This window comes from Dermochelys coriacea, chromosome 3 (assembly GCF_009764565.3).
Source record: "Dermochelys coriacea isolate rDerCor1 chromosome 3, rDerCor1.pri.v4, whole genome shotgun sequence".
NCBI lineage: Eukaryota > Metazoa > Chordata > Testudines > Dermochelyidae > Dermochelys > Dermochelys coriacea.
This window is the reverse complement of record NC_050070.1, coordinates 192,641,167-192,652,141: the sequence shown is the minus strand read 5'-3', so window position 1 is coordinate 192,652,141 and position 10,975 is coordinate 192,641,167.

The window sequence follows — 10,975 nt, the reverse complement described above, 5'->3', positions numbered from 1 at the left end:
TGACAAAGCCCTGGCTAGGATGATTTAACTGGGACTTGGTCCTGCTTTGAGCAGGGGGTTGGACTAGATGACCTTCTGGGGTCCCTTCCAACCCTGATATTCTATGATTCTATGATTCTATGATCTGGCCATGCTTCTGTTTTCTGACATACTTACTTCACACAGCTACTTATATCACTGCTCAAGGCACACTGACTTACCCCAGGTTGAATCTGGCAAGCTTACACCATTTTAAAAATCTGTGAATATGTGCAGCAGCAAACAGTTTGTGCCAAATCACTATGCATAACATAGCGGGCCAGATTCTGTTTTCAGCTACACCCAGTGAAAATCTGGAATAATTCTGCTGATTTAAATGAAGTTACTATGTGCTTATACTTGGGTAGCAAGTCCATTTAAGTCAGTAGAATTACTCCAGATTTACACTTGGTGTAGCACAGAGTAGAATCTGATCCATTCAATTTACCAAAAAGAGAACTGTTTAGAAAAAATGTATAATGGAGATTTCTTTAGCTGGGCAACACAACTCACATGTTCACAATGGGTGTGTCACCTTATTTCTTGTCGGCTAGCATGACCAACTGCCATGAGCTGAAGAAATATCACCCAGAGCGTTAGTGTTTTTATAGGGAATTGGGCCTTAATCCTCAGTTAGTGTAAATTGGGGTAGTTCCATTGATTTACACTAGCTGAAAAACGGGTTTAGTTAAATTCTTACACTCGTTTTCATGGGAATAACTACTATTGCTTGCAATGGTTGTTGTAACTGCATATTACAAGACACAATTTCTTCCTTGTGTTTTATTTTACCTTTTTTTAGACAAAGTAACTATGACTCAGTGGCTATTTTGTTGCCATCAGTAGATTGCATTATTGAGTAGGAGATGCTCCACTAATGATATGTCTGTAATGGAAAGTGAAATCTTAAGAACTTCTTTTAATGATACACGCCAGAAATCAATTGTTCTTTTAACAGAACAAGGAAGGAAATCACTACTGGTCTGTCAGTGTAGCCATTTAGTGTTAGGGGGTTCTAGCAGGTAGCCAGCAGTTTTAATCCCAGCCATTTCTTTTCTTTTAGCCCATTAAAAGGCCAGTCTCTTGTGTTGTAATTTGTCAGGCAGTCACCACAGCTGGAAACAGCAGAATATGCTGCCATTTTACAGTTCACTGAAAGTATGAAGGCTGATTTTCTACTCCTAAGGACAGCTGCCACTACTGTCTGTGAAACACTGGCTTGTGTGCTGTTGCTGATCTTTAAGAGCTGTCTAATAAATGCTCCCTCCATTAATTCAGAACAGAAGTACATGGGCTGTGTATTCACCCATACTGGTCAGTAGTATGGATAAATACAGAGCAAATATAAAGGGCACATGCAGAGTCCTGACTCATAATGAGTCTCATAAATCATGCGAGTCACATCCCTTCCCATTTTAACTTTGCTTCCAGATATATTGATATTCGCATCCATAGTTCTCAATGTCTGCTCTCAGGACTTCATTACAAACTCAGCCCCTGTGCACTGAAAGGGTAATCTGAGTGAACTTGGGTTGAGTTTAGAATGAAAGAGGTCCTAGGTTCAGGCAAACCTGGGTTGATTTATGATTTTAATTTCCAAACCGTCTGAAATTCACGGTTTCACTTTCAATGCAAATTCAGATGCAATTGGTTTAGCCGAGTTTGGCTTTAAGTTTTGGGATCTTTTGGAACATGAAACTCAGGGGTGTGGGAATCTTTGTGGAGCAGTCAAAGATTTGGTTTGCACTTACTCAATAAATTGCTGAGTTTCACACATAGATCTGAGTGAATGATTAGTATTTTGGCTTGGTGGCTAAATTGAAAAGTTAAAAAAATAGTTAATTTCAAACAGAAACTGAACTTTTTTGTTAGGGTCAAACCAAATGTTCTGAACATCCATTTGAATTGACATCTCTGAAATAGTTTCACATTTCTCATTTGTTGCTGTTCAGGTTTTTTTTCTCTCTGAAACTATTCACTGAATTGACTTGAATTTCTGAATAGTGTTGATGCCCCTTCTCCTCCTTCCCCCCAATGAAGCTTTTGGTAATTTTTTTATTCGCAGAACAAAAAATTGCTTGGCTCTATTCACATAGCTTCACTAAAAATGCAAACTGGACAGATACCAGCTGTTCCTTTGAGGCCCTGGAAGGCCCTGGAGGTAGAAGAATTGGGTGGAGTCAGGTGGGTTCTGATAGACAGAGAGTAGATTTGAGGACCGTGCACAGGGATCCTGCACTTCCTGCATCATGTGAAGACCAATTCCATGGAGGCTTCCTATTCATCCCAGTTCAGCAGAGCTTGGGGACTGGATGGACGATAGGAAAGGATCTTATCAGGTGCAGTGGGTCCACTGCTATATAGACCCTCCAGCCTGTACAACATGGGTTTAAGTGCACTGCAATGCAAGTTATGCAGGGACGTTTTTAATGTGCCCTGAACACCGACTAATGTGCACTCAGTCAAAACAATCTACTGACTAATGAATGGAACACTAAAAACACACTTGATGCCCACTGGAAATTATTCTCTTTCTTGCCATCTCTACCTTTATCTTGTGACTATACTACAGCCTGAAGTGCAGAGACAAAGCCCATGTTTGTTACCTGCACTCTTCATGGCCCTGCATTGCTGGTTGTGTCTAGATTAGGATCTGATTCTGAGTTTCACCATAGCTGACGTGATTTGGGTACAACGTACCACTATGCATAGCCAAAACCCTGTGAAAGAGAGTTCAGTGGGATCTGTGCATGATACCTGTGGGCAGAATTAGGCTGAAAGAGGGCGACCTGTACTAATAAATAGAAAATTATTTGTATGTTTTTAAGGAACCACATCACAGATGGATGCTAGCTAGTCTGGGAACCAATGATGTACAATTATTGTGTCTAAACATATAGTGTGTTCCTAATACAGATGAACTGTAGTCCTTGCTAATAGGTTGCCCAGAATATTAGACCTTGACAATTAGATGAAATTGTATTGGAGTGTACCTGGGTTGGGTCACTAGACAGACTACCCTTGCTTCTCCCTAAGGCCCTGATCCAGCAGAGTACTTAAATATATGCATAACCACATGAGTAGTCCAAATGAAATCAGTGAGACTAATTCACATGCTCAAATATATACTTAAGGGCTTTGCTGAACTCGGGTCTTTGTGAAAGAATCCTGCAGGGGGGAAATGAACATGTGTACTCATGACATTTATATTATTATCCTGACTGAAGAGATTATACTTCTTTTTTCCTGCTGGTGCAATCATATTTATGATTAGATTTATTCTACTATCCAAAAGAAAGAAGATTGTAAATGATGAATGACTGTTTCTTACTGGGTATGTAGCAGTGTATTTATTATAAGGTTTATTAAGATGACAGTGTCCCTCACACTGAAGGGTGACCGTCTGAAGGGTGGCGACCGAAGAGTGACTGCTTAGTAACAACAATTTGGAAACAAAACTAAAAAGCCAGTAGAAAGGAACTTCTGATATGATTGAGAGCTCTCTGTAACCTCAGCAAATGGTGGGCCAGTCCTTAGCTGGTGTAATTAGGGTTGTTCCATTGACCTCAGTGATGTCATACCAACTTACATATCAACTTACAAGCTGAGGCTGTTGACGGCTTTAAAACCATGTATATGGGTCAAGTTCATTTCATTTCCACCCCATTAACAAAGGAAAGAAAGCCTGACTATGCAGTCACAGTATAAAAATAAGAGACATGAACATGTTATGAAAAACAACCTATTCAACTTGAATGTGTATAGGGATATTTAATGAGAGCTGCTATAAATATGAATTTAGCAAAATAATAGTGGAAGAAATGGGCAGTATTTTCTAGGGAACTATTGCTCTGTTTTAACAAAGTAACGTAGTATATTCATAACTGAAATGATATCCTCAAGAGGCTTAGCTATATTTTTAAAGGGTAAGAGATTCTCTAAGTATATTTTACAATCAATGATCAGAGTAATATATTGTAATCCACTCCAAATGGGAATAGAGATGATTAATAGGACTTAAAGCTGCCAAATTTTCAAATGCTGACATCCTGCTCTTGGCACAGCATTGTGGAGAATTTGGCACTTAAAAATATTACAAGGAACGACAAATCAGCATAGGTGTGGGAAGTAAGGGTGAGGGGGTGCTGCAGCATCCCCAGGTTTTATGCAGGGTCCCAGCTGCACACTCGGGATCCCAGTTGCCAGCCCTGCTCCGTCCAGGGTTCCAGCGGCTGGCCTCGCTCCTGGCCATGTAGGTGGGGTCCCGCATGCCCGCTACTGGCCCCGTGCCTGGAGGTCCTGGCTGCTGGCCGTGCTCCTGGCCACGCACGTGGGGTCTCAGTTGCCAGTTCCACATGCGGGGCTCCCCTACTGGCCTGCGCCTGCCCCCAGCCTCAGCCCCCTTATCCCTGTCCTTGTCCCCCTCTCCTGAAGACACAGCCCTGCTCCCAGACTCAGCTCAGGGTTTGGGGGGTGGAAGATGAGGTAAAAAGTTTGGGGATAGTTTTTCTGGCTTTCAGCACCCCCACTATAAAAAGCATTCCAGCACCACTGCAAATCAGTACTTCAAGGGAAAGCCTTGTAAGCTGTTAGGATTCTGGCTGAGTTCAGTGCCTGTTTTTGGAGGTATTTATTGAAGTACATTGGACACTTTAATGGTAAGATAATATAGTGGGAACTATATGTCTGAGGCAATTATTCCATTTGCTATAAAACTGATTGACTTTGATTTGGAGAACATGTAACTCTGTTTATTTGAGGGAAATACAGGAAGATTCTTAAATATAATACAAAATAAAGACTACTGTTTCTTAGGCAAAAACATGGCTCTTTTATTGTTACCTCATCTTCCCCCTCCTATTCTCATTTATCTGTTTCATCCATCCACTGTCTCTTGTCATAAGAACGGCCATACTTGGTCAGATCAATGATCCACCTAGCCCAGTATCCTGTCTTTCAACAGTGGCCAATGCCAGGTGCTTCTGAGAGCAATCATTGAGTGATTCATCCCCTGTCATCCATGCCCAGCTTCTCGCAATCAGAGGTTAGGGACACCCAGATCATGGAGTTGCATCCCTGACCACCTTGGCTAATAGCCATTGATGGACCTACTCTCCATGAACTTATCTAATTCTTTTTTGAACTCCACTATAGTTTTAGCCTTCAGAACATCCTCTGGCAATGAGTTCCACAGGCCAACTGTGTGTTGTGTGAAGAAGTACTTCCTTTTGTTTGTTTAAACCTGCTGCCTAATTATTTCATGGGGTGACCCCTGGTTCTTGTGGTATGTGAAGAAGTAAATAACACTTACTTTCTCCACAACATTCACAATTTTATAGACCTCTGTAATATCCCCTTTTAGTAGTCTCTTTTCCAAAGTGAAAAGTTCCAGTCTTTTTAATCACAGGTTTCAGAGTAGCAGCCGTGTTAGTCTGTATTCGCAAAAAGAAAAGGAGTACTTGTGGCACCTTAGAGACTAACAAATTTATTAGAGCATAAGCTTTCGTGCATCCGATGAAGTGAGCTGTAGCTCACGAAAGCTTATGCTCTAATAAATTTGTTAGTCTCTAAGGTGCCACAAGTACTCCTAGTCTTTTTAATCTCTCCTCATATGGAAGCTGTTCCATACCCTCAATCATTTTTGTTGTCCTTCTCTATACCTTTTCCAATTCTAATGTATCCTTTTTTTTTCAGATGGGGTGATCAGAACTGCACACAGTATTCAAGATGTGAGTGTATCATGAATTTATATAACGGCATTATGATTAAGGCTGCATGTCTGTCACAGAAGTCACAGATTCCATGACTTTCTGTGATCTCTGTGACTTCTGCAGTGTCTGGTGCTGGCTCAGGGGCTACCCAAGCCAGGCAACCCCTGGGCCAGCAGCAGCAGTTTGGGAGTGTGCGAGGGGGCTCAGGGCAGGGGCAGGGGTTGGGCTGCGGGGGCGGTGCTTACCTGTGGGGTGGGGCTCTCCGGATCCCACCAGCATGTCCCTGCAGCTCCTACGCTGAGGGGGCTCCATGCACTACCTGGGCCTGCAGGTGCCACCCTCGCAGTTTCCATTGGCTGTGGTTCCCAGCCAATGGGGGTTGCAGAGCCAGCACTTGTGGCAGGAGCAGTGCGCGGAGTTCCCCTGGCCCCACTTCCACTAAGAGCTGCAAGGACATGCCGGCCGGAGCTGTGTAGGAAGCCTGCCAGCACCACCAACTCTCCCACCTCCAGGACCAGCAGGGGTCCCAGGCTGCACACTGCCACCTGGCCCCCCTCCCTCCCAACACCAGCAGGGATCCTAGGCTGTGCACTGCCACCTGCCCCGCTTCCAGCACCAGCAAGGGCCGCACACCGTCGCTTGCCTACCCCCCCCCGCCCCCCAGTACCAGCAGGGTCCCAGGCTGCAGGCCACCACCTGCCTCCCTCCCAGCACCCGCTGGGTTCCTGGTCCATCCTCCCAGAGCACCTGCGGTCCCCCAGTCCAAGTTTTAGTTAGGAGTATATAGTAAAAATCATGGACAGGTCACGGGATGTTAATTTTTGCTTACTGCCCGGAACCTGTTGATGACTTTTACTAATAATATTGTGACTAAAATGTAGCTTTAATTATGATATTTACTATCTTCTTATCTATCCCTTTCCTAATGATTCCTAACATACTGTTAGCTTTTTTTGACCGCTGCTGCACATGGAGCAGATGTTTTCAAAGAACTATCCACAATGGCACCAAGATCTTTCTTGGGATCTAAATTATGTGTTAACACTCATCATTTTGTATGTATAGTTGAGATTGTTTTCCAATGTACATTTGCATTTATCAACATTGAATTTCATCTGCCATTTTGTCACCAGTCACCCAGTTTTGTGAGGCTCCTTTGTAACTCTTCTCAGTCTGCTTCGGACTTAACTGTGTTGAGTAATTTTGTAACATCTGCAAATTTTGCCACCTCACTGTTTACCCCTTTTTCCAGATCATTTATGAATATGTTGAAAAGTATAGGTCCCAGTACAGATCTCTGGGGGACACAACTATTTACCTCTCTCCTTTCTGAAAATGAACCATTTATTCCTCTCCTTTCTTTCCTATCTTTTAACCAGTTGTCGATCCATGAGACGACCTTCCCTTCCATGATGCCCTGCTTTTCTTAAGAGCCTTTGGTGACAGACTGTGTCAAAGGCTTTCTGAAAATCTAAGTACACTATATCCACTGGATCACCCTTGTCCGTGTGTGTTTGACCCCCTCAAAGAATTCTAATAGATTTGTGAGGCATGATTTCCTTTTACAAAAGCTGTGTTGATGTTCCCTAACAAACCGTGTTCATCTTTGGGTCTCATAATTCTGTTCTTTATTATAGTTTGAATGAATTTGCCTGGTACTGAAGTCAGGCTTACTAGCCTGTAATTGCCAGGATCGCCTCTGGAGCCTTTTTAAAAAATTTGCATCACATTAGCTATCCTTCAGTCATCTTGTACAGAAGCTGATTTAAATGATAGGTTACAAACTACAGTTAATAGTTCTGCAATTTCACATTTGAGTTCCTTCAGTATTCTTGGGTGAATACCATCTGGTCCTGGTGACTTATTACTGTTTAACTTATCAATTTGTTCCAAAACTTCCGCTACTGACACTTCAATCTGGGACAGTTCCTCAGATTTGTCACATAAAAAGAATGGCTCACCTCGATTGTCCAATGGCCCCACTGATTGTATGGCAGGCTTCCTGCTTCTGATTTACTTTTTTTTAAAAAATTGGTGTTAATTTTTGAGTCTTTGGCTAATTGCTCTTCATATTCTTTTTTGACCTGCCTAATTATACTTTTACACTTGACTTGCCAGAGTGTATAATCCTTTCTATTTTCTCAGTAGGATTTAACTTCCAATTTTTAAAGGATGCCTTTTTTCCACTAGCCACTTCTTTTATTTTGTTCTTTAGCCATAGTCTTTTTTTCCCTCTTATTATGTTTTTTAATTTGGGGCATACATTTAATTTGATCCTTTGTTATGGTGTTTTTTAAAAAGTTTCCATTCAGCTTGCAGGCATTTCCCTTTTGTGACTGTATCTTTTCATTTCCATTTAACTTGCTTGATCATTTTTGTGTAGTTCCCCTTTCCAAAGTTAAATGCTACTGTGGTGGGCTTCTTTGGCATCCCCCCCTCGCCCCCAGGATGTTACATTTAATTATATTATGATTGATATTACTAAGCAGTGTTCAGCTATATTCACCTTTTGAGTCATAGACCTGCAACTGACTTTATGCCAGTAGACCTGTACTGAAGCCACTGTTCTGTTCTTGTTGCGAAATTAGAGCCTAAACTTATGATAAATTGTGAAAGTTGAAGAATGATATTATAACATCAGGGGTATCCTAAGGAATAAGGTGAGACCACGTAATTGAAGCTTGGCAGAATTCAATGTTTATTTTTAAAATTACTTCCATGGAAAAAATCAATGTTTATTTTATCTTTGCTTTGACTTTTCTTGATTTAAATTTCACGGACGTGCAAAGTTATGGGGTTTATGCACTTTTTTACTTAAAAAAAATTATTTAAAATTACACAGTTGCGGGAAATTATGGGGAAGGGTTAGAGAGTGGTGGGGTAAGACAATCATTATTTCATAACAGAAGACACTGAGATTCAAAAAGTTAAAGCTTTTTACCTGTTAAAACATAAATTGTCAAAAGATACAAAGTAAATAGCCTTAAATCAAACTCTACTAAGTTCTTAAATTACATTTTTCTTACTTTGTCTATCTGTAAATTTCAATTATCATTAGAAATATTTTTCATGGATTCTTGTGTGTACAGTGAAATTGACATTTATCAACATTTATCAATAAAAATACAATCCTTCAAAACCTAATGTTCAAAAATCCAACATACTTTAATGCATCTAGAATCCCCCACAGCAGCTCCTGCCTCCCTCAGAGCCAGCAACAGGTAGTGGCACCCACCATAAGAATATCTTGTTTCAATTCCCATTCCCCCAGCCTATCTCTCAAACCACATCCTCCTGCAACCCAGCCAGTGGGGGAGGGAAGCCAGTTACTATATAGACAAGTAGAGATGGTTGGAATGGTAAAAAGGATCATATTTGTGCATGCCAGGCAGTAGTCTGTTCTTTGTTATTTTAATAAGCTGTCTTTATTCCCCACTCAGCAAACAGAAGAACTAATTGCAGGATTAAGGCACTAGATTCTTCTCTGTATGAAAGTGACACCAACTTAGACTGGTTGAAAAATTTTCCCTCAGAACTGCTTTTTAAAGAAAAATTGTTTTTTTAAACAAACCAGAAGTTTTTGCTGTCTCCTTTCTTCAGAAAATTTAGATTCTTTTAATTGAAAACATTTAAACTCTCTAAAACTGGAAAATCTCTACTTGAAAATGCCCTCATGGTGCCTTGGGGCATCTATAGTTCAGGTGCCTCATGCTCCCAATAGGCAACACTGGTGTATCATGGAAGATACAGTCCAGCCAGGGAATCAGCCCATACAGAAGAATGTGCCCTTTGGGCACCTGAACTATAGCTCCCATGATGCACTGTGATATTTCCTTATTGATATTTTTTTTCTCTATAAAAGTCCAATTTTTCCATGGAGAAGAGCAGCATTTTCTGACTGACCCTGTTGTACACATCGTAGAATGGATGTAAATATATCTAAATGGAATCCAAGTTAGTGTAAGGGGTTTTTTACTTCTCCATGCACATTGCTTGTGAATATGTTGGGTGATGTGTACAGTTACAGTCTGCAAGTTACATGTTGATACATGGGTAAGAGTCAAGTAATACACTAATTGAGACTCCCAGACTGTCCAGTTTATTATATATTGTGTGGTTCCAGAAGAAGGTATAAATCACACCTGCTAAGACTCCATTTAGAATTAGGACTGATTTTCTGCTATTATACACCACTTTTGAGCAGTAGAGAAATAGCCCCCAAATCAATTAAACCTACCTTTGGGTCTGTCCCACCAGCTTTTTTTCCCCCCTTAAAATTAAATCTTGCCTGCCTGGTGAGTACTGGCAAGTATGATCATTCATCTGCATGAAGGTGAGAAATTAGCATAGTGACAAGAGGATCTTTTTACATTTTATACTGTGGTGGTTGATATTACAGTTCCCCGGTACATTCTCTTTATTAAGGGAGTTGATTTTTCTAGCTGGTCTCTAGTTGGATATTGGCTCAGTCTTTCTGGAGGACCTTATAGTTCCTGAGATGAGCACATGGTAAAAGGTTGTGGTACTGTCTCTTTAAAATTAGTCAAGCATAACAACCAGTGGGATCTCTCCTTTTAAGGGGTCTCTCACTTGATGCTGATACACTTAGGATCTGCATCCTCAGAGTCTGTAGGAGCCATTGTGTCATATAACTAATAAACAGAGCTCTGGTTTAAACTTTATATCCTTGGTCTTGCTCAAGTTCCTGCAGCATACTCAAGAGGAAGATACTCTCAGCAGCCTGACTGGGCTAGACAGCATGATACACATAGGGGACACGACGGGAGGATGTTGCATGTTGAACTTACCATGCAAAGAACTGCAGGATTTAAAATTAAACCAGAAAATTGTCAACTGCTATTACAATGTGTGACATTATTGGGCCATGTTATATTTATCAGAAGGGGCAGCCACCGATCTTGCAGAAATATAGTGCAAACTTGACCTAGCTAATCTGAGGAAGTTAAGTAGACTTCTCTCTTTGGGCTGTTGTTTTTTCAGATTGCTGAAAAGCGTTGCTGAAATTTCAGAAGCTCTTGCCCTGCATGGAGACGAGAAGGCAAAATTTTAAAACAGAATTGAGTGCAAATAATCTTTTAATAACTCCGCACAAGTGACTCTGCAACCTTAATGCCCAGTTTTGGTACCAGTCCATCCCACATTGGAGAAATATTTTATATGGGTACCTGGAACAAATATTCCCTTATCTCCTGTTATTCAAACCTTAATGAAAGCAGACGGAAGAT